The following is a 25,012-nucleotide window of genomic DNA, read 5'->3' as shown; positions in this document are numbered from 1 at the left end:
AACGTTTTTACATAGGGATGAAGCATTTAGAACGAAATCTAATGTCAGAAAATGGCACTTTACGCTAGCGATTTTTCGGTCTTTTCAATTTTCTGAAAAAACCTATAATTAGATTTACCTCAAACTACGATATTCTTGCATAAATAACACTTTTACATAGGGATTAAGCATTTAGAACGAAATCTAATGTCAGAAAATGGCACTTTCCGCTTATGATTTTACGGTTTTTTGAATTTTCTGAAAAAACCTGTCATTAGATTTTCTTAAATACGAGAATCTGGCTTAGCTAACGATTTTACATTAGAACTAAGTATTTAGAACGAAATGTAATGTCAGAAAATGGAACTTTACTCTCGTAATTTTACGGTTTTTTCAATTTTCTGAAAGAACCTATTATTAGATATACTTCAAAATACGATATTCTTGCTTCAATAACGTTTTTACATAGGGATGAAGCATTTAGAACGAAATCTAATGTCAGAAAATGGCACTTTACTCTAGCGGTTTTTCGGTTTTTTCAATTTTCTGAAAATACCTATAATTAGATTTACCTCAAACTACGATATTCTTGCTTAAATAACACTTTTACATAGGAATTAAGCATTTAGAACGAAATCTAATGTCAGAAAATGGCACTTTACTCTTGTGATTTTACGGTTTTTTCAATTTTCTGAAAAAACCTATCATTATAGATATACTTCAAAATACGATATTCTTGCTTAAATAACGTTTCTACATAGGGACGAAGCATTTAGAACGAAATCTAAAGTCAGAAAATGGCACTTTCCTCTTATGATTTTACGGTTTTTTCAATTTTCTGAAAAAACCTGTCATTAGATTTTCTTAAATACGAGAATCTAGCTTAGCTAACGATTTTACATTAGAACTATGTATTTAGAACGAAATCTAAAGTCAGAAAATGGCGGTTTACTGTAGTGATTTTTCGGTTTTTTCAAATTTCTGTAAAAACCTATCATTAGATTTTCTTCAAAATACGATATTATTGCTTAAATAACGTTTTTACATAGGGATGAACCATTTAGAACGAAATCTAATGTCAGAAAATAGCACTTTACTCTTGTGATTTTACGGTTTTTTCAATTTTCTGAAAAAACCTATCATTATAGATATACTTCAAGATACGATATTCTTGCTTACATAACGTTTTTACAAAGGGTTGAAGCATTTAGAACGAAATCTAATGTCAGAAAATGGCACTTTACTCTTGTGATTTTTCGGTTTTCTCAATTTTCTGAAAAAACCTATCATTAGATTTTCTTCAAAATACCATAATCTTGCTTAGATAACGTTTTTATATAGGGATGAAGCATTTAGTACGAAATCTAATGTCAGAAAATGGCACTTTACTCTCGTGATTTTTCGGTTTTCTCAATTTTCTGAAAAAACCTATCATTAGATTTTCTTCAAAATACCATAATCTTGCTTAAATAACGTTTTTATATAGGGATTGAGCATTTAGAACGAAATCTAATGTCAGAAAATGGCACTTTACTGTAGCGATTTTTCGGTTTTTTCAATTTTCTGAAAAAACCTATAATTAGATTTACCTCAAACTACGATATTCTTGCTTAAATAACACTTTTACATAGGGATTAAGCATTTAGAACGAAATCTAATGTCAGAAAATGGCACTTTCCTCTTATGATTTTACGGTTTTTTCAATTTTCTGAAAAAACCTGTCATTAGATTTTCTTAAATACGAGAATCTAGCTTAGCTAACGATTTTACATTAGAACTATGTATTTAGAACGAAATCTAAAGTCAGAAAATGGCGGTTTACTGTAGTGATTTTTCGGTTTTTTCAAATTTCTGTAAAAACCTATCATTAGATTTTCTTCAAAATACGATATTATTGCTTAAATAACGTTTTTACATAGGGATGAACCATTTAGAACGAAATCTAATGTCAGAAAATGGCACTTTACTCTTGTGATTTTACGGTTTTTTCAAATTTCTGTACAAACCTATCATTAGATTTTCTTCAAAATACGATATTATTGCATAAATAACGTTTTTACATAGGGATGAAGCATTTAGAACGAAATCTAATGTCAGAAAATGGCACTTTACTCCTGTGATTTTTCGGTTTTTTCAATTTTCTGAAAAAACCTATCATCAGATTTTTTAAATACGAGAATCTTGCTTAACTAACGATTTTACATTAGAATTAAGTATTTAGAACGAAATGTAATGTCAGAAAATGTCACTTTACTCTTGTGACTTTTCGGTTTTTTCAATTTTCTGAAAAAACCTATCATTATAGATATACTTCAAAATACGATATTCTTGCTTAAATAACGTTTTTACATAGGGATGAAGCATTTAGAACGAAATCTAATGTCAGAAAATGGCACTTTTCTCTTGTGATTTTACGGTTTTTTCAATTTTCTGAAAAAACCTATCATTATAGATATACTTCAAGATACGATATTCTTGCTTACATAACGTTTTTACAAAGGGATGAAGCATTTAGAACGAAATCTAATGTCAGAAAATGGCACTTTACTCTTGTGATTTTTCGGTTTTCTCACTTTTCTGAAAAAACCTATCATTAGATTTTCTTCAAAATACCATAATCTTGCTTAAATAACGTTTTTATATAGGGATGAAGCATTTAGAACGAAATCTAATGTCAGAAAATGGCACTTTACTCTCGTGATTTTTCGGTTTTCTCAATTTTCTGAAAAAACCTATCATTAGATTTTCTTCAAAATACCATAATCTTGCTTAAATAACGTTTTTATATAGGGATTGAGCATTTAGAACGAAATCTAATGTCAGAAAATGGCACTTTACTGTAGCGATTTTTCGGTTTTTTCAATTTTCTGAAAAAACCTATAATTAGATTTACCTCAAACTACGATATTCTTGCTTAAATAACACTTTTACATAGGGATTAAGCATTTAGAACGAAATCTAATGTCAGAAAATGGCACTTTCCTCTTATGATTTCACGGTTTTTTGAATTTTCTGAAAAAACCTGTCATTAGATTTTCTTAAATACGAGAATCTGGCTTAGCTAACGATTTTACATTAGAACTAAGTATTTAGAACGAAATGTAATGTCAGAAAATGGAACTTTACTCTCGTGATTTTACGGTTTTTTCAATTTTCTGAAAGAACCTATTATTAGATATACTTCAAAATACGATATTCTTACTTCAATAACGTTTTTACATAGGGATGAAGCATTTAGAACGAAATCTAATGTCAGAAAATGGCACTTTACTCTCGTGATTTTTCGGTTTTCTCAATTTTCTGAAAAAACCTATCATTAGATTTTCTTCAAAATACCATAATCTTGCTTAAATAACGTTTTTATATAGGGATTGAGCATTTAGAACGAAATCTAATGTCAGAAAATGGCACTTTACTGTAGCGATTTTTCGGTTTTTTCAATTTTCTGAAAAAAACTATAATTAGAATTACCTCAAACTACGATATTCTTGCTTAAATAACACTTTTACATAGGGATTAAGCATTTAGAACGAAATCTAATGTCAGAAAATGGCACTTTCCTCTTATGATTTTACGGTTTTTTCAATTTTCTGAAAAAACCTATCATTAGATATACTTCAAAATACGATATTCTTGCTTAAATAACGTTTGTACATAGGGATGAAGCATTTAGAACGAAATCTAATGTCAGAAAATGGCACTTTACTCTAGCGATTTTACGGTTTTTTCAATTTTCTGAAAAAACCTATAATTAGATTTACCTCAAACTACGATATTCTTGCTTAGATAACACTTTTACATAGGGATTAAGCATTTAGAACGAAATCTAATGTCGGAAAATGGCACTTTCCTCTTATGATTTTACGGTTTTTTCAATTTTCTGAAAAAACCTGTCGTTAGATTTTCTTAAATACGAGAATCTGGCTTAGCTAACGATTTTACATTAGAACTAAGTATTTAGAACGAAATGTAATGTCAGAAAATGGCACTTTACTCTTGTGATTTTTCGGCTTCTTCAATTTTCTGAAAACACCTCTCATTAGATTTTTTATATACGAGAATCTTGCTTAACTAACGATTTTACATTAGAATTAAGTATTTAGAACGAAATCTAAAGTCAGAAAATGGCGCTTTACTCTAGTGATTTTTCGGTTTTTTCAACTTTCTGTAAAAACCTATCATTAGATTTTCTTCAAAATACGATATTCTTGCTTAAATAACGTTTTTACATAGGGATTAAGCATTTAGAACGAAATCTAATGTCAGAAAATGGCACTTTACTCTTGTGATTTTTCGGTTTTTTCAATTTTCTGAAAAAAACTATCATTATAGATATACTTCAAAATACGATATTCTTGCTTAAATAACGTTTTTACATAGGGATGAAGCATTTAGAACGAAATCTAATGTCAGAAAATGGCACTTTACTCTTGTGATTTTTCGGTTTTTTCAATTTTCTGAAAGGACCTATCATTATTGATATACTTCAAAATACGATATTCTTGCTTCAATAACGTTTTTACATAGGGATTAACCATTTAGAACGAAATCTAATGTCAGAAAATGGCACTTTACTCTTGTGATTTTTCGATTTTTTCAAATGTCTGTAAAAACCTATTCTTAGACTTCCTTCCAGGTACAATATTGTTGCTTAAATAACGTTTTTACATAGAGATTAAGCATTTAGAACGAAATCTAATGTCAGAAAATGGCACTTTACTCTAGCGGTTTTTCGGTTTTTTCAATTTTCTGAAAAAACCTATAATTAGATTTACCTCAAACTACGATATTCTTGCTTAAATAACACTTTTACATAGGAATTAAGCATTTAGAACGAAATCTAATGTCAGAAAATGGCACTTTACTCTTGTGATTTTACGGTTTTTTCAATTTTCTGAAAAAACCTATCATTATAGATATACTTCAAAATACGATATTCTTGCTTAAATAACGTTTCTACATAGGGACGAAGCATTTAGAACGAAATCTAAAGTCAGAAAATGGCACTTTCCTCTTATGATTTTACGGTTTTTTCAATTTTCTGAAAAAACCTGTCATTAGATTTTCTTAAATACGAGAATCTAGCTTAGCTAACGATTTTACATTAGAACTATGTATTTAGAACGAAATCTAAAGTCAGAAAATGGCGGTTTACTGTAGTGATTTTTCGGTTTTTTCAAATTTCTGTAAAAACCTATCATTAGATTTTCTTCAAAAGACGATATTATTGCTTAAATAACGTTTTTACATAGGGATGAACCATTTAGAACGAAATCTAATGTCAGAAAATGGCACTTTACTCTTGTGATTTTACGGTTTTTTCAATTTTCTGAAAAAACCTATCATTATAGATATACTTCAAGATACGATATTCTTGCTTACATAACGTTTTTACAAAGGGTTGAAGCATTTAGAACGAAATCTAATGTCAGAAAATGGCACTTTACTCTTGTGATTTTTCGGTTTTCTCAATTTTCTGAAAAAACCTATCATTAGATTTTCTTCAAAATACCATAATCTTGCTTAGATAACGTTTTTATATAGGGATGAAGCATTTAGTACGAAATCTAATGTCAGAAAATGGCACTTTACTCTCGTGATTTTTCGGTTTTCTCAATTTTCTGAAAAAACCTATCATTAGATTTTCTTCAAAATACCATAATCTTGCTTAAATAACGTTTTTATATAGGGATTGAGCATTTAGAACGAAATCTAATGTCAGAAAATAGCACTTTACTGTAGCGATTTTTCGGTTTTTTCAATTTTCTGAAAAAACCTATAATTAGATTTACCTCAAACTACGATATTCTTGCTTAAATAACACTTTTACATAGGGATTAAGCATTTAGAACGAAATCTAATGTCAGAAAATGGCACTTTCCTCTTATGATTTTACGGTTTTTTCAATTTTCTGAAAAAACCTGTCATTAGATTTTCTTAAATACGAGAATCTAGCTTAGCTAACGATTTTACATTAGAACTATGTATTTAGAACGAAATCTAAAGTCAGAAAATGGCGGTTTACTGTAGTGATTTTTCGGTTTTTTCAAATTTCTGTAAAAACCTATCATTAGATTTTCTTCAAAATACGATATTATTGCTTAAATAACGTTTTTACATAGGGATGAACCATTTAGAACGAAATCTAATGTCAGAAAATGGCACTTTACTCTTGTGATTTTACGGTTTTTTCAATTTTCTGAAAAAACCTATAATTAGATTTACCTCAAACTACGATATTCTTGCTTAGATAACACTTTTACATAGGGATTAAGCATTTAGAACGAAATCTAATGTCGGAAAATGGCACTTTCCTCTTATGATTTTACGGTTTTTTCAATTTTCTGAAAAAACCTGTCATTAGATTTTCTTAAATACGAGAATCTGGCTTAGCTAACGATTTTACATTAGAACTAAGTATTTAGAACGAAATGTAATGTCAGAAAATGGCACTTTCCTCTTATGATTTTACGGTTTTTTGAATTTTCTGAAAAAACCTGTCATTAGATTTTCTTAAATACGAGAATCTGGCTTAGCTAACGATTTTACATTAGAACTAAGTATTTAGAACGAAATGTAATGTCAGAAAATGGAACTTTACTCTGGTGATTTTACGGTTTTTTCAATTTTCTGAAAGAACCTATTATTAGATATACTTCAAAATACGATATTCTTGCTTCAATAACGTTTTTACATAGGGATGAAGCATTTAGAACGAAATCTAATGTCAGAAAATGGCACTTTACTCTAGCGGTTTTTCGGTTTTCTCAATTTTCTGAAAAAACCTATCATTAGATTTTCTTCAAAATACCATAATCTTGCTTAAATAACGTTTTTATATAGGGATTAAGCATTTAGAACGAAATCTAATGTCACAAAATGGAACTTTACTCTCGTGATTTTACGGTTTTTTCAATTTTCTGAAAAAACCTATCATTATAGATATACTTCAAAATACGATATTCTTGCTTAAATAACGTTTCTACATAGGGATGAAGCATTTAGAACGAAATCTAATGTCAGAAAATGGCACTTTCCTCTTATGATTTTACGGTTTTTTCAATTTTCTGAAAAAACCTGTCATTAGATTTTCTTAAATACGAGAATCTAGCTTAGCTAACGATTTTACATTAGAACTAAGTATTTAGAACGAAATCTAAAGTCAGAAAATGGCGGTTTACTGTATTGATTTTTCGGTTTTTTCAAATTTCTGTACAAACCTATCATTAGATTTTCTTCAAAATACGATATTATTGCATAAATAACGTTTTTACATAGGGATGAAGCATTTAGAACGAAATCTAATGTCAGAAAATGGCACTTTACTCCTGTGATTTTTCGGTTTTTTCAATTTTCTGGAAAAACCTATCATCAGATTTTTTAAATACGAGAATCTTGCTTAACTAACGATTTTACATTAGAATTAAGTATTTAGAACGAAATGTAATGTCAGAAAATGTCACTTTACTCTTGTGACTTTTCGGTTTTTTCAATTTTCTGAAAAAACCTATCATTATAGATATACTTCAAAATACGATATTCTTGCTTAAATAACGTTTTTACATAGGGATGAAGCATTTAGAACGAAATCTAATGTCAGAAAATGGCACTTTTCTCTTGTGATTTTACGGTTTTTTCAATTTTCTGAAAAAACCTATCATTATAGATATACTTCAAGATACGATATTCTTGCTTACATAACGTTTTTACAAAGGGATGAAGCATTTAGAACGAAATCTAATGTCAGAAAATGGCACTTTACTCTTGTGATTTTTCGGTTTTCTCACTTTTCTGAAAAAACCTATCATTAGATTTTCTTCAAAATACCATAATCTTGCTTAAATAACGTTTTTATATAGGGATGAAGCATTTAGAACGAAATCAAATGTCAGAAAATGGCACTTTACTCTCGTGATTTTTCGGTTTTCTCAATTTTCTGAAAAAACCTATCATTAGATTTTCTTCAAAATACCATAATCTTGCTTAAATAACGTTTTTATATAGGGATTGAGAATTTAGAACGAAATCTAATGTCAGAAAATGGCACTTTACTGTAGCGATTTTTCGGTTTTTTCAATTTTCTGAAAAAACCTATAATTAGATTTACCTCAAACTACGATATTCTTGCTTAAATAACACTTTTACATAGGGATTAAGCATTTAGAACGAAATCTAATGTCAGAAAATGGCACTTTCCTCTTATGATTTCACGGTTTTTTGAATTTTCTGAAAAAACCTGTCATTAGATTTTCTTAAATACGAGAATCTGGCTTAGCTAACGATTTTACATTAGAACTAAGTATTTAGAACGAAATGTAATGTCAGAAAATGGAACTTTACTCTCGTGATTTTACGGTTTTTTCAATTTTCTGAAAGAACCTATTATTAGATATACTTCAAAATACGATATTCTTACTTCAATAACGTTTTTACATAGGGATGAAGCATTTAGAACGAAATCTAATGTCAGAAAATGGCACTTTACGCTAGCGATTTTTCGGTCTTTTCAATTTTCTGAAAAAACCTATAATTAGATTTACCTCAAACTACGATATTCTTGCATAAATAACACTTTTACATAGGGATTAAGCATTTAGAACGAAATCTAATGTCAGAAAATGGCACTTTCCTCTTATGATTTTACGGTTTTTTGAATTTTCTGAAAAAACCTGTCATTAGATTTTCTTAAATACGAGAATCTGGCTTAGCTAACGATTTTACATTAGAACTAAGGATTTAGAACGAAATGTAATGTCAGAAAATGGAACTTTACTCTCGTGATTTTACGGTTTTTTCAATTTTCTGAAAGAACCTATTATTAGATATACTTCACAATACGATATTCTTACTTCAATAACGTTTTTACATAGGGATGAAGCATTTAGAACGAAATCTAATGTCAGAAGATGGCACTTTACGCTAGCGATTTTTCGGTCTTTTCAATTTTCTGAAAAAACCTATAATTAGATTTACCTCAAACTACGATATTCTTGCATAAATAACACATTTACATAGGGATTAAGCATTTAGAACGAAATCTAATGTCAGAAAATGGCACTTTCCTCTTATGATTTTACGGTTTTTTGAATTATCTGAAAAAACCTGTCATTAGATTTTCTTAAATACGAGAATCTGGCTTAGCTAACGATTTTACATTAGAACTAAGCATTTAGAACGAAATGTAATGTCAGAAAATGGAACTTTACTCTCGTGATTTTACGGTTTTTTCAATTTTCTGAAAGAACCTATTATTAGATATACTTCAAAATACGATATTCTTACTTCAATAACGTTTTTACATAGGGATGAAGCATTTAGAACGAAATCTAATGTCAGAAAATGGCACTTTCCTCTTATGATTTTACGGTTTTTTGAATTTTCTGAAAAAACCTGTCATTAGATTTTCTTAAATACGAGAATCTGGCTTAGCTAACGATTTTACATTAGAACTAAGTATTTAGAACGAAATGTAATGTCAGAAAATGGAACTTTACTCTCGTGATTTTACGGTTTTTTCAATTTTCTGAAAGAACCTATTATTAGATATACTTCAAAATACGATATTCTTACTTCAATAACGTTTTTACATAGGGATGAAGCATTTAGAACGAAATCTAATGTCAGAAAATGGCACTTTACTCTAGCGGTTTTTCGGTTTTTTCAATTTTCTGAAAAAACCTATAATTAGATTTACCTCAAACTACGATATTCTTGCTTAAATAACACTTTTACATAGGAATTAAGCATTTAGAACGGAATCTAATGTCAGAAAATGGCACTTTACTCTGGTGATTTTACGGTTTTTTCAATTTTCTGAAAAAATCTATCATTATAGATATACTTCAAAATACGATATTCTTGCTTAAATAACGTTTCTACATAGGGATGAAGCATTTAGAACGAAATCTAATGTCAGAAAATGGCACTTTCCTCTTATGATTTTACGGTTTTTTGAATTTTCTGAAAAAACCTGTCATTAGATTTTCTTAAATACGAGAATCTGGCTTAGCTAACGATTTTACATTAGAACTAAGTATTTAGAACGAAATGTAATGTCAGAAAATGGAACTTTACTCTCGTGATTTTACGGTTTTTTCAATTTTCTGAAAGAACCTATTATTAGATATACTTCAAAATACGATATTCTTGCTTCAATGACGTTTCTACATAGGGATTAAGCATTTCGAACGAAATCTAATGTCAGAAAATGGCACTTTACTCTAGCGATTTTTCGGTTTTTTCAATTTTCTGAAAAAACCTATAATTAGATTTACCTCAAACTACGATATTCTTGCTTAAATAACGCTTTTTCATAGGGATTAAGAAGTTAGAACGAAATCTAATGTCAGAAAATGGCACTTTCCTCTTATGAATTTACGGTCTTTTCAATTTTCTGAAAAAACCTGTTATTAGATTTTCTTAAATACGAGAATCTAGCTTAGCTAACGACTTTACATTAGAACTAAGTATTTAGAACGAAATCTAAATTCAGAAAATGGCGGTTTACTGTAGTGATTTTTCGGTTTTTTCAAATTTCTGTAAAAACCTATCATTAGATTTTCTTCAAAATACGATATTATTGCTTAAATAACGTTTTTACATAGGGATGAAGCATTTAGAACGAAATCTAATGTCAGAAAATGGCGCTTTACTCTCGTGATTTTTCGGTTTTTTCAACTTTCTGTAAAAACCTATCATTAGATTTTCTTCAAAATACGATATTCTTGCTTAAATAACGTTTTTACATAGGGATTAAGCATTTAGAACGAAATGTGATGTCAGAAAATGGCACTTTACTCTTGTGATTTTTCGGTTTTTTCAATTTTCTGAAAAAACCTATCATTATAGATATACTTCAAGATACGATATTGTTGCTTACATAACGTTTTTACATAGGGATGAAGCATTTAGAACGAAATCTAATGTCAGAAAATGGCACTTTACTCCTGTGATTTTTCGGTTTTTTCAATTTTCTGAAAAAACCTATCATCAGATTTTTTAAATACGAGAATCTTGCTTAACTAACGATTTTACATTAGAATTAAGTATTTAGAACGAAATGTAATGTCAGAAAATGTCACTTTACTCTTGTGACTTTTCGGTTTTTTCAATTTTCTGAAAAAACCTATCATTATAGATATACTTCAAAATACGATATTCTTGCTTAAATAACGTTTTTACATAGGGATGAAGCATTTAGAACGAAATCTAATGTCAGAAAATGGCACTTTACTCTTGTGATTTTTCGGTTTTCGCAATTTTCTGAAAAAACCTATCATTAGATTTTCTTCAAAATACCATAATCTTGCTTAAATAACGTTTTTATATAGGGATGAAGCATTTAGAACGAAATCTAATGTCAGAAAATGGCACTTTACTCTCGTGATTTTTCGGTTTTCTCAATTTTCTGAAAAAACCTATCATTAGATTTTCTTCAAAATACCATAATCTTGCTTAAATAACGTTTTTATATAGGGATTGAGCATTTAGAACGAAATCTAATGTCAGAAAATGGCACTTTACTGTAGCGATTTTTCGGTTTTTTCAATTTTCTGAAAAAACCTATAATTAGATTTACCTCAAACTACGATATTCTTGCTTAAATAACACTTTTACATAGGGATTAAGCATTTAGAACGAAATCTAATGTCAGAAAATGGCACTTTCCTCTTATGATTTCACGGTTTTTTGAATTTTCTGAAAAAACCTGTCATTAGATTTTCTTAAATACGAGAATCTGGCTTAGCTAACGATTTTACATTAGAACTAAGTATTTAGAACGAAATGTAATGTCAGAAAATGGAACTTTACTCTCGTGATTTTACGGTTTTTTCAATTTTCTGAAAGAACCTATTATTAGATATACTTCAAAATACGATATTCTTACTTCAATAACGTTTTTACATAGGGATGAAGCATTTAGAACGAAATCTAATGTCAGAAGATGGCACTTTACGCTAGCGATTTTTCGGTCTTTTCAATTTTCTGAAAAAACCTATAATTAGATTTACCTCAAACTACGATATTCTTGCATAAATAACACATTTACATAGGGATTAAGCATTTAGAACGAAATCTAATGTCAGAAAATGGCACTTTCCTCTTATGATTTTACGGTTTTTTGAATTTTCTGAAAAAACCTGTCATTAGATTTTCTTAAATACGAGAATCTGGCTTAGCTAACGATTTTACATTAGAACTAAGCATTTAGAACGAAATGTAATGTCAGAAAATGGAACTTTACTCTCGTGATTTTACGGTTTTTTCAATTTTCTGAAAGAACCTATTATTAGATATACTTCAAAATACGATATTCTTACTTCAATAACGTTTTTACATAGGGATGAAGCATTTAGAACGAAATCTAATGTCAGAAAATGGCACTTTCCTCTTATGATTTTACGGTTTTTTGAATTTTCTGAAAAAACCTGTCATTAGATTTTCTTAAATACGTGAATCTGGCTTAGCTAACGATTTTACATTAGAACTAAGTATTTAGAACGAAATGTAATGTCAGAAAATGGAACTTTACTCTCGTGATTTTACGGTTTTTTCAATTTTCTGAAAGAACCTATTATTAGATATACTTCAAAATACGATATTCTTACTTCAATAACGTTTTTACATAGGGATGAAGCATTTAGAACGAAATCTAATGTCAGAAAATGGCACTTTACTCTAGCGGTTTTTCGGTTTTTTCAATTTTCTGAAAAAACCTATAATTAGATTTACCTCAAACTACGATATTCTTGCTTAAATAACACTTTAACATAGGAATTAAGCATTTAGAACGGAATCTAATGTCAGAAAATGGCACTTTACTCTTGTGATTTTACGGTTTTTTCAATTTTCTGAAAAAACCTATCATTATAGATATACTTCAAAATACGATATTCTTGCTTAAATAACGTTTCTACATAGGGATGAAGCATTTAGAACGAAATCTAATGTCAGAAAATGGCACTTTACTCTAGCGGTTTTTCGGTTTTCTCAATTTTCTGAAAAAACCTATCATTAGATTTTCTTCAAAATACCATAATCTTGCTTAAATAACGTTTTTATATAGGGATTAAGCATTTAGAACGAAATCTAATGTCACAAAATGGAACTTTACTCTCGTGATTTTACGGTTTTTTCAATTTTCTGAAAGAACCTATCATTATAGATATACTTCAAAACACGATATTCTTGCTTCAATGACGTTTCTACATAGGGATTAAGCATTTCGAACGAAATCTAATGTCAGAAAATGGCACTTTACTCTAGCGATTTTTCGGTTTTTTCAATTTTCTGAAAAAACCTATAATTAGATTTACCTCAAACTACGATATTCTTGCTTAAATAACGCTTTTTCATGGGGATTAAGAAGTTAGAACGAAATCTAATGTCAGAAAATGGCACTTTCCTCTTATGAATTTACGGTCTTTTCAATTTTCTGAAAAAACCTGTTATTAGATTTTCTTAAATACGAGAATCTAGCTTAGCTAACGACTTTACATTAGAACTAAGTATTTAGAACGAAATCTAAAGTCAGAAAATGGCGGTTTACTGTAGTGATTTTTCGGTTTTTTCAAATTTCTGTAAAAACCTATCATTAGATTTTCTTCAAAATACGATATTATTGCTTAAATAACGTTTTTACATAGGGATGAAGCATTTAGAACGAAATCTAATGTCAGAAAATGGCACTTTACTCTAGCGATTTTTCGGTTTTTTCAATTTTCTGAAAAAACCTATAATTAGATTTACCTCAAACTACGATATTCTTGCTTAAATAACGCTTTTTCATAGGGATTAAGAAGTTAGAACGAAATCTAATGTCAGAAAATGGCACTTTCCTCTTATGAATTTACGGTCTTTTCAATTTTCTGAAAAAACCTGTTATTAGATTTTCTTAAATACGAGAATCTAGCTTAGCTAACGACTTTACATTAGAACTAAGTATTTAGAACGAAATCTAAATTCAGAAAATGGCGGTTTACTGTAGTGATTTTTCGGTTTTTTCAAATTTCTGTAAAAACCTATCATTAGATTTTCTTCAAAATACGATATTATTGCTTAAATAACGTTTTTACATAGGGATGAAGCATTTAGAACGAAATCTAATGTCAGAAAATGGCGCTTTACTCTCGTGATTTTTCGGTTTTTTCAACTTTCTGTAAAAACCTATCATTAGATTTTCTTCAAAATACGATATTCTTGCTTAAATAACGTTTTTACATAGGGATTAAGCATTTAGAACGAAATGTGATGTCAGAAAATGGCACTTTACTCTTGTGATTTTTCGGTTTTTTCAATTTTCTGAAAAAACCTATCATTATAGATATACTTCAAGATACGATATTGTTGCTTACATAACGTTTTTACATAGGGATGAAGCATTTAGAACGAAATCTAATGTCAGAAAATGGCACTTTACTCCTGTGATTTTTCGGTTTTTTCAATTTTCTGAAAAAACCTATCATCAGATTTTTTAAATACGAGAATCTTGCTTAACTAACGATTTTACATTAGAATTAAGTATTTAGAACGAAATGTAATGTCAGAAAATGTCACTTTACTCTTGTGACTTTTCGGTTTTTTCAATTTTCTGAAAAAACCTATCATTATAGATATACTTCAAAATACGATATTCTTGCTTAAATAACGTTTTTACATAGGGATGAAGCATTTAGAACGAAATCTAATGTCAGAAAATGGCACTTTACTCTTGTGATTTTTCGGTTTTCGCAATTTTCTGAAAAAACCTATCATTAGATTTTCTTCAAAATACCATAATCTTGCTTAAATAACGTTTTTATATAGGGATGAAGCATTTAGAACGAAATCTAATGTCAGAAAATGGCACTTTACTCTCGTGATTTTTCGGTTTTCTCAATTTTCTGAAAAAACCTATCATTAGATTTTCTTCAAAATACCATAATCTTGCTTAAATAACGTTTTTATATAGGGATTGAGCATTTAGAACGAAATCTAATGTCAGAAAATGGCACTTTACTGTAGCGATTTTTCGGTTTTTTCAATTTTCTGAAAAAACCTATAATTAGATTTACCTCAAACTACGATATTCTTGCTTAAATAACACTTTTACATAGGGATGAAGCATTTAGAACGAAATCTAATGTCAGAAAATGGCACTTTCCTCTTATGATTTCACGGTTTTTTGAATTTTCTGAAAAAACCTGTCATTAGATTTTCTTAAATACGAGAATCTGGCTTAGCTAACGATTTTACATTAGAACTAAGTATTTAGAACGAAATGTAATGTCAGAAAATGGAACTTTACTCTCGTGATTTTACGGTTTTTTCAATTTTCTGAAAGAACCTATTATTAGATATACTTCAAAATACGATATTCTTACTTCAATAACGTTTTTACATAGGGATGAAGCATTTAGAACGAAATCTAATGTCAGAAGATGGCACTTTACGCTAGCGATTTTTCGGTCTTTTCAATTTTCTGAAAAAACCTATAATTAGATTTACCTCAAACTACGATATTCTTGCATAAATAACACATTTACATAGGGATTAAGCATTTAGAACGAAATCTAATGTCAGAAAATGGCACTTTCCTCTTATGATTTTACGGTTTTTTGAATTTTCTGAAAAAACCTGTCATTAGATTTTCTTAAATACGAGAATCTGGCTTAGCTAACGATTTTACATTAGAACTAAGCATTTAGAACGAAATGTAATGTCAGAAAATGGAACTTTACTCTCGTGATTTTACGGTTTTTTCAATTTTCTGAAAGAACCTATTATTAGATATACTTCAAAATACGATATTCTTACTTCAATAACGTTTTTACATAGGGATGAAGCATTTAGAACGAAATCTAATGTCAGAAAATGGCACTTTCCTCTTATGATTTTACGGTTTTTTGAATTTTCTGAAAAAACCTGTCATTAGATTTTCTTAAATACGTGAATCTGGCTTAGCTAACGATTTTACATTAGAACTAAGTATTTAGAACGAAATGTAATGTCAGAAAATGGAACTTTACTCTCGTGATTTTACGGTTTTTTCAATTTTCTGAAAGAACCTATTATTAGATATACTTCAAAATACGATATTCTTACTTCAATAACGTTTTTACATAGGGATGAAGCATTTAGAACGAAATCTAATGTCAGAAAATGGCACTTTACTCTAGCGGTTTTTCGGTTTTTTCAATTTTCTGAAAAAACCTATAATTAGATTTACCTCAAACTACGATATTCTTGCTTAAATAACACTTTTACATAGGAATTAAGCATTTAGAACGGAATCTAATGTCAGAAAATGGCACTTTACTCTTGTGATTTTACGGTTTTTTCAATTTTCTGAAAAAACCTATCATTATAGATATACTTCAAAATACGATATTCTTGCTTAAATAACGTTTCTACATAGGGATGAAGCATTTAGAACGAAATCTAATGTCAGAAAATGGCACTTTACTCTAGCGGTTTTTCGGTTTTCTCAATTTTCTGAAAAAACCTATCATTAGATTTTCTTCAAAATACCATAATCTTGCTTAAATAACGTTTTTATATAGGGATTAAGCATTTAGAACGAAATCTAATGTCACAAAATGGAACTTTACTCTCGTGATTTTACGGTTTTTTCAATTTTCTGAAAGAACCTATCATTATAGATATACTTCAAAACACGATATTCTTGCTTCAATGACGTTTCTACATAGGGATTAAGCATTTCGAACGAAATCTAATGTCAGAAAATGGCACTTTACTCTAGCGATTTTTCGGTTTTTTCAATTTTCTGAAAAAACCTATAATTAGATTTACCTCAAACTACGATATTCTTGCTTAAATAACGCTTTTTCATGGGGATTAAGAAGTTAGAACGAAATCTAATGTCAGAAAATGGCACTTTCCTCTTATGAATTTACGGTCTTTTCAATTTTCTGAAAAAACCTGTTATTAGATTTTCTTAAATACGAGAATCTAGCTTAGCTAACGACTTTACATTAGAACTAAGTATTTAGAACGAAATCTAAAGTCAGAAAATGGCGGTTTACTGTAGTGATTTTTCGGTTTTTTCAAATTTCTGTAAAAACCTATCATTAGATTTTCTTCAAAATACGATATTATTGCTTAAATAACGTTTTTACATAGGGATGAAGCATTTAGAACGAAATCTAATGTCAGAAAATGGCACTTTACTCTTGTGATTTTACGGTTTTTTCAATTTTCTGAAAAAACCTATCATTATAGATATACTTCAAGATACGATATTCTTGCTTACATAACGTTTTTACATAGGGATGAAGCATTTAGAACGAAATCTAATGTCAGAAAATGGCACTTTATTCTTGTCATTTTTCGGTTTTCTCAATTTTCTGAAAAACCTATCATTAGATTTTCTGCAAAATACCATAATCTTGCTTAAATAACGTTTTTATATAGGGATTGAGCATTTAGAACGAAATGTAATGTCAGAAAATGGCACTTTACTCTTGTGATTTTTCGGCTTCTTCAATTTTCTGAAAACACCTCTCATTAGATTTTTTTAAATACGAGAATCTTGCTTAACTAACGATTTTACATTAGAATTAAGTATTTAGAACGAAATCTAAAGTCAGAAAATGGCGCTTTACTCTCGTGATTTTTCGGTTTTTTCAACTTTCTGTAAAAACCTATCATTAGATTTTCTTCAAAATACGATATTCTTGCTTAAATAACGTTTTTACATAGGGATTAAGCATTTAGAACGAAATGTGATGTCAGAAAATGGCACTTTACTCTTGTGATTTTTCGGCTTCTTCAATTTTCTGAAAACACCTCTCATTAGATTTTTTTAAATACGAGAATCTTGCTTAACTACCGATTTTACATTAGAATTCGGTATTTAGAACGAAATCTAAAGTCAGAAAATGGCACTTTACTCTCGTGATTTTACGGTTTTTTCAATTTTCTGAAAAAACCTATCATTATAGATATACTTCAAAATACGATATTCTTGCTTAAATAACGTTTCTACATAGGGATGAAGCATTTAGAACGAAATCTAATGTCAGAAAATGGCACTTTACTCCTGTGATTTTTCGGTTTTTTCAATTTTCTGAAAAAACCTATCATCAGATTTTTTAAATACGAGAATCTTGCTTAACTAACGATTTTACATTAGAATTAAGTATTTAGAACGAAATGTAATGTCAGAAAATGTCACTTTACTCCTGTGACTTTTCGGTTTTTTCAATTTTCTGAAAAAACCTATAATTAGATTTACCTCAAACTACGATATTCTTGCTTAAATAACACTTTTACATAGGGATTAAGCATTTAGAACGAAATCTAATGTCAGAAAATGGCACTTTCCTCTTATGATTTCACGGTTTTTTGAATTTTCTGAAAAAACCTGTCATTAGATTTTCTTAAATACGAGAATCTGGCTTAGCTAACGATTTTACATTAGAACTAAGTATTTAGAACGAAATGTAATGTCAGAAAATGGAACTTTACTCTCGTGTTTTTACGGTTTTTTCAATTTTCTGAAAGAACCTATTATTAGATATACTTCAAAATACGATATTCTTACTTCAATAACGTTTTTACATAGGGATGAAGCATTTAGAACGAAATCTAATGTCAGAAGATGGCACTTTACGCTAGCGATTTTTCGGTCTTTTCAATTTTCTGAAAAAACCTATAATTAGATTTACCTCAAACTACGATATTCTTGCATAAATAACACATTTACATAGGGATTAAGCATTTAGAACGAAATCTAATGTCAGAAAATGGCACTTTCCTCTTATGATTTTACGGTTTTTTGAATTTTCTGAAAAAACCTGTCATTAGATTTTCTTAAATACGAGAATCTGGCTTAGCTAACGATTTTACATTAGAACTAAGCATTTAGAACGAAATGTAATGTCAGAAAATGGAACTTTACTCTCGTGATTTTACGGTTTTTTCAATTTTCTGAAAGAACCTATTATTAGATATACTTCAAAATACGATATTCTTACTTCAATAACGTTTTTACATAGGGATGAAGCATTTAGAACGAAATCTAATGTCAGAAAATGGCACTTTCCTCTTATGATTTTACGGTTTTTTGAATTTTCTGAAAAAACCTGTCATTAGATTTTCTTAAATACGAGAATCTGGCTTAGCTAACGATTTTACATTAGAACTAAGTATTTAGAACGAAATGTAATGTCAGAAAATGGAACTTTACTCTCGTGATTTTACGGTTTTTTCAATTTTCTGAAAGAACCTATTATTAGATATACTTCAAAATACGATATTCTTACTTCAATAACGTTTTTACATAGGGATGAAGCATTTAGAACGAAATCTAATGTCAGAAAATGGCACTTTACTCTAGCGGTTTTTCGGTTTTTTCAATTTTCTGAAAAAACCTATAATTAGATTTACCTCAAACTACGATATTCTTGCTTAAATAACACTTTTACATAGGAATTAAGCATTTAGAACGGAATCTAATGTCAGAAAATGGCACTTTACTCTTGTGATTTTACGGTTTTTTCAATTTTCTGAAAAAACCTATCATTATAGATATACTTCAAAATACGATATTCTTGCTTAAATAACGTTTCTACATAGGGATGAAGCATTTAGAACGAAATCTAATGTCAGAAAATGGCACTTTACTCTAGCGGTTTTTCGGTTTTCTCAATTTTCTGAAAAAACCTATCATTAGATTTTCTTCAAAATACCATAATCTTGCTTAAATAACGTTTTTATATAGGGATTAAGCATTTAGAACGAAATCTAATGTCACAAAATGGAACTTTACTCTCGTGATTTTACGGTTTTTTCAATTTTCTGAAAGAACCTATCATTATAGATATACTTCAAAATACGATATTCTTGCTTCAATGACGTTTCTACATAGGGATTAAGCATTTCGAACGAAATCTAATGTCAGAAAATGGCACTTTACTCTAGCGATTTTTCGGTTTTTTCAATTTTCTGAAAAAACCTATAATTAGATTTACCTCAAACTACGATGTTCTTGCTTAAATAACGCTTTTTCATAGGGATTAAGAAGTTAGAACGAAATCTAATGTCAGAAAATGGCACTTTCCTCTTGTGAATTTACGGTCTTTTCAATTTTCTGAAAAAACCTGTTATTAGATTTTCTTAAATACGAGAATCTAGCTTAGCTAACGACTTTACATTAGAACTAAGTATTTAGAACGAAATCTAAAGTCAGAAAATGGCGGTTTACTGTAGTGATTTTTCGGTTTTTTCAAATTTCTGTAAAAACCTATCATTAGATTTTCTTCAAAATACGATATTATTGCTTAAATAACGTTTTTACATAGGGATGAAGCATTTAGAACGAAATCTAATGTCAGAAAATGGCACTTTACTCTTGTGATTTTACGGTTTTTTCAATTTTCTGAAAAAACCTATCATTATAGATATACTTCAAGATACGATATTCTTGCTTACATAACGTTTTTACATAGGGATGAAGCATTTAGAACGAAATCTAATGTCAGAAAATGGCACTTTATTCTTGTCATTTTTCGGTTTTCTCAATTTTCTGAAAAACCTATCATTAGATTTTCTGCAAAATACCATAATCTTGCTTAAATAACGTTTTTATATAGGGATTGCGCATTTAGAACGAAATGTGATGTCAGAAAATGGCACTTTACTCTTGTGATTTTTCGGTTTTTTCAATTTTCTGAAAGAATCTATCATTAGATTTTTAAATACGAGAATCTTGCTTAACTACCGATTTTACATTAGAATTCGGTATTTAGAACGAAATCTAAAGTCAGAAAATGGCACTTTACTCTCGTGATTTTACGGTTTTTTCAATTTTCTGAAAAAACCTATCATTATAGATATACTTCAAAATACGATATTCTTGCTTAAATAACGTTTCTACATAGGGATGAAGCATTTAGAACGAAATCTAATGTCAGAAAATGGCACTTTCCTCTTATGATTTTACGGTTTTTTCAATTTTCTGAAAAAACCTGTCATTAGATTTTCTTAAATACGAGAATCTAGCTTAGCTAACGATTTTACATTAGAACTAAGTATTTAGAACGAAATCTAAAGTCAGAAAATGGCGGTTTACTGTATTGATTTTTCGGTTTTTTCAAATTTCTGTACAAACCTATCATTAGATTTTCTTCAAAATACGATATTATTGCATAAATAACGTTTTTACATAGGGATGAAGCATTTAGAACGAAATCTAATGTCAGAAAATGGCACTTTACTCCTGTGATTTTTCGGTTTTTTCAATTTTCTGAAAAAACCTATCATCAGATTTTTTAAATACGAGAATCTTGCTTAACTAACGATTTTACATTAGAATTAAGTATTTAGAACGAAATGTAATGTCAGAAAATGTCACTTTACTCCTGTGACTTTTCGGTTTTTTCAATTTTCTGAAAAAACCTATCATTATAGATATACTTCAAAATACGATATTCTTGCTTAAATAACGTTTTTACATAGGGATGAAGCATTTAGAACGAAATCTAATGTCAGAAAATGGCACTTTTCTCTTGTGATTTTACGGTTTTTTCATTTTTCTGAAAAAACCTATCGTTATAGATATACTTCAAGATACGATATTCTTGCTTACATAACGTTTTTACAAAGGGATGAAGCATTTAGAACGAAATCTAATGTCAGAAAATGGCACTTTACTCTTGTGATTTTTCGGTTTTCTCAATTTTCTGAAAAAACCTATCATTAGATTTTCTTCAAAATACCATAATCTTGCTTAAATAACGTTTTTATATAGGGATGAAGCATTTAGAACGAAATCTAATGTCAGAAAATGGCACTTTACTCTCGTGATTTTTCGGTTTTCTCAATTTTCTGAAAAAACCTATCATTAGATTTTCTTCAAAATACCATAATCTTGCTTAAATAACGTTTTTATATAGGGATTGAGCATTTAGAACGAAATCTAATGTCAGAAAATGGCACTTTACTGTAGCGATTTTTCGGTTTTTTCAATTTTCTGAAAAAACCTATAATTAGATTTACCTCAAACTACGATATTCTTGCTTAAATAACACTTTTACATAGGGATTAAGCATTTAGAACGAAATCTAATGTCAGAAAATGGCACTTTCCTCTTATGATTTCACGGTTTTTTGAATTTTCTGAAAAAACCTGTCATTAGATTTTCTTAAATACGAGAATCTGGCTTAGCTAACGATTTTACATTAGAACTAAGTATTTAGAACGAAATGTAATGTCAGAAAATGGAACTTTACTCTCGTGATTTTACGGTTTTTTCAATTTTCTGAAAGAACCTATTATTAGATATACTTCAAAATACGATATTCTTACTTCAATAACGTTTTTACATAGGGATGAAGCATTTAGAACGAAATCTAATGTCAGAAGATGGCACTTTACGCTAGCGATATTTCGGTCTTTTCAATTTTCTGAAAAAACCTATAATTAGATTTACCTCAAACTACGATATTCTTGCATAAATAACACATTTACATAGGGATTAAGCATTTAGAACGAAATCTAATGTCAGAAAATGGCACTTTCCTCTTATGATTTTACGGTTTTTTGAATTTTCTGAAAAAACCTGTCATTAGATTTTCTTAAATACGAGAATCTGGCTTAGCTAACGATTTTACATTAGAACTAAGTATTTAGAACGAAATGTAATGTCAGAAAATGGAACTTTACTCTCGTGATTTTACGGTTTTTTCAATTTTCTGAAAGAACCTATTATTAGATATACTTCAAAATACGATATTCTTACTTCAATAACGTTTTTACATAGGGATGAAGTATTTAGAACGAAATCTAATGTCAGAAAATGGCACTTTACTCTAGCGGTTTTTCGGTTTTTTCAATTTTCTGAAAAAACCTATAATTAGATTTACCTCAAACTACGATATTCTTGCTTAAATAACACTTTTACATAGGAATTAAGCATTTAGAACGGAATCTAATGTCAGAAAATGGCACTTTACTCTTGTGATTTTACGGTTTTTTCAATTTTCTGAAAAAACCTATCATTATAGATATACTTCAAAATACGATATTCTTGCTTAAATAACGTTTCTACATAGGGATGAAGCATTTAGAACGAAATCTAATGTCAGAAAATGGCACTTTACTCTAGCGGTTTTTCGGTTTTCTCAATTTTCTGAAAAAACCTATCATTAGATTTTCTTCAAAATACCATAATCTTGCTTAAATAACGTTTTTATATAGGGATTAAGCATTTAGAACGAAATCTAATGTCACAAAATGGAACTTTACTCTCGTGATTTTACGGTTTTTTCAATTTTCTGAAAGAACCTATCATTATAGATATACTTCAAAATACGATATTCTTGCTTCAATGACGTTTCTACATAGGGATTAAGCATTTCGAACGAAATCTAATGTCAGAAAATGGCACTTTACTCTAGCGATTTTTCGGTTTTTTCAATTTTCTGAAAAAACCTATAATTAGATTTACCTCAAACTACGATGTTCTTGCTTAAATAACGCTTTTTCATAGGGATTAAGAAGTTAGAACGAAATCTAATGTCAGAAAATGGCACTTTCCTCTTATGAATTTACGGTCTTTTCAATTTTCTGAAAAAACCTGTTATTAGATTTTCTTAAATACGAGAATCTAGCTTAGCTAACGACTTTACATTAGAACTAAGTATTTAGAACGAAATCTAAAGTCAGAAAATGGCGGTTTACTGTAGTGATTTTTCGGTTTTTTCAAATTTCTGTAAAAACCTATCATTAGATTTTCTTCAAAATACGATATTATTGCTTAAATAACGTTTTTACATAGGGATGAAGCATTTAGAACGAAATCTAATGTCAGAAAATGGCACTTTACTCTTGTGATTTTACGGTTTTTTCAATTTTCTGAAAAAACCTATCATTATAGATATACTTCAAGATACGATATTCTTGCTTACATAACGTTTTTACATAGGGATGAAGCATTTAGAACGAAATCTAATGTCAGAAAATGGCACTTTATTCTTGTCATTTTTCGGTTTTCTCAATTTTCTGAAAAACCTATCATTAGATTTTCTGCAAAATACCATAATCTTGCTTAAATAACGTTTTTATATAGGGATTGCGCATTTAGAACGAAATGTGATGTCAGAAAATGGCACTTTACTCTTGTGATTTTTCGGTTTTTTCAATTTTCTGAAAGAATCTATCATTAGATTTTTAAATACGAGAATCTTGCTTAACTACCGATTTTACATTAGAATTCGGTATTTAGAACGAAATCTAAAGTCAGAAAATGGCACTTTACTCTCGTGATTTTACGGTTTTTTCAATTTTCTGAAAAAACCTATCATTATAGATATACTTCAAAATACGATATTCTTGCTTAAATAACGTTTCTACATAGGGATGAAGCATTTAGAACGAAATCTAATGTCAGAAAATGGCACTTTCCTCTTATGATTTTACGGTTTTTTCAATTTTCTGAAAAAACCTGTCATTAGATTTTCTTAAATACGAGAATCTAGCTTAGCTAACGATTTTACATTAGAACTAAGTATTTAGAACGAAATCTAAAGTCAGAAAATGGCGGTTTACTGTATTGATTTTTCGGTTTTTTCAAATTTCTGTACAAACCTATCATTAGATTTTCTTCAAAATACGATATTATTGCATAAATAACGTTTTTACATAGGGATGAAGCATTTAGAACGAAATCTAATGTCAGAAAATGGCACTTTACTCCTGTGATTTTTCGGTTTTTTCAATTTTCTGAAAAAACCTATCATCAGATTTTTTAAATACGAGAATCTTGCTTAACTAACGATTTTACATTAGAATTAAGTATTTAGAACGAAATGTAATGTCAGAAAATGTCACTTTACTCCTGTGACTTTTCGGTTTTTTCAATTTTCTGAAAAAACCTATCATTATAGATATACTTCAAAATACGATATTCTTGCTTAAATAACGTTTTTACATAGGGATGAAGCATTTAGAACGAAATCTAATGTCAGAAAATGGCACTTTTCTCTTGTGATTTTACGGTTTTTTCATTTTTCTGAAAAAACCTATCGTTATA

Source organism: Megalopta genalis, chromosome 9 (genome assembly GCF_051020955.1).
Source record: "Megalopta genalis isolate 19385.01 chromosome 9, iyMegGena1_principal, whole genome shotgun sequence".
In the NCBI taxonomy this organism is placed as follows: Eukaryota; Metazoa; Arthropoda; class Insecta; order Hymenoptera; family Halictidae; genus Megalopta; species Megalopta genalis.
This window is presented reverse-complemented; position numbering follows the sequence as displayed.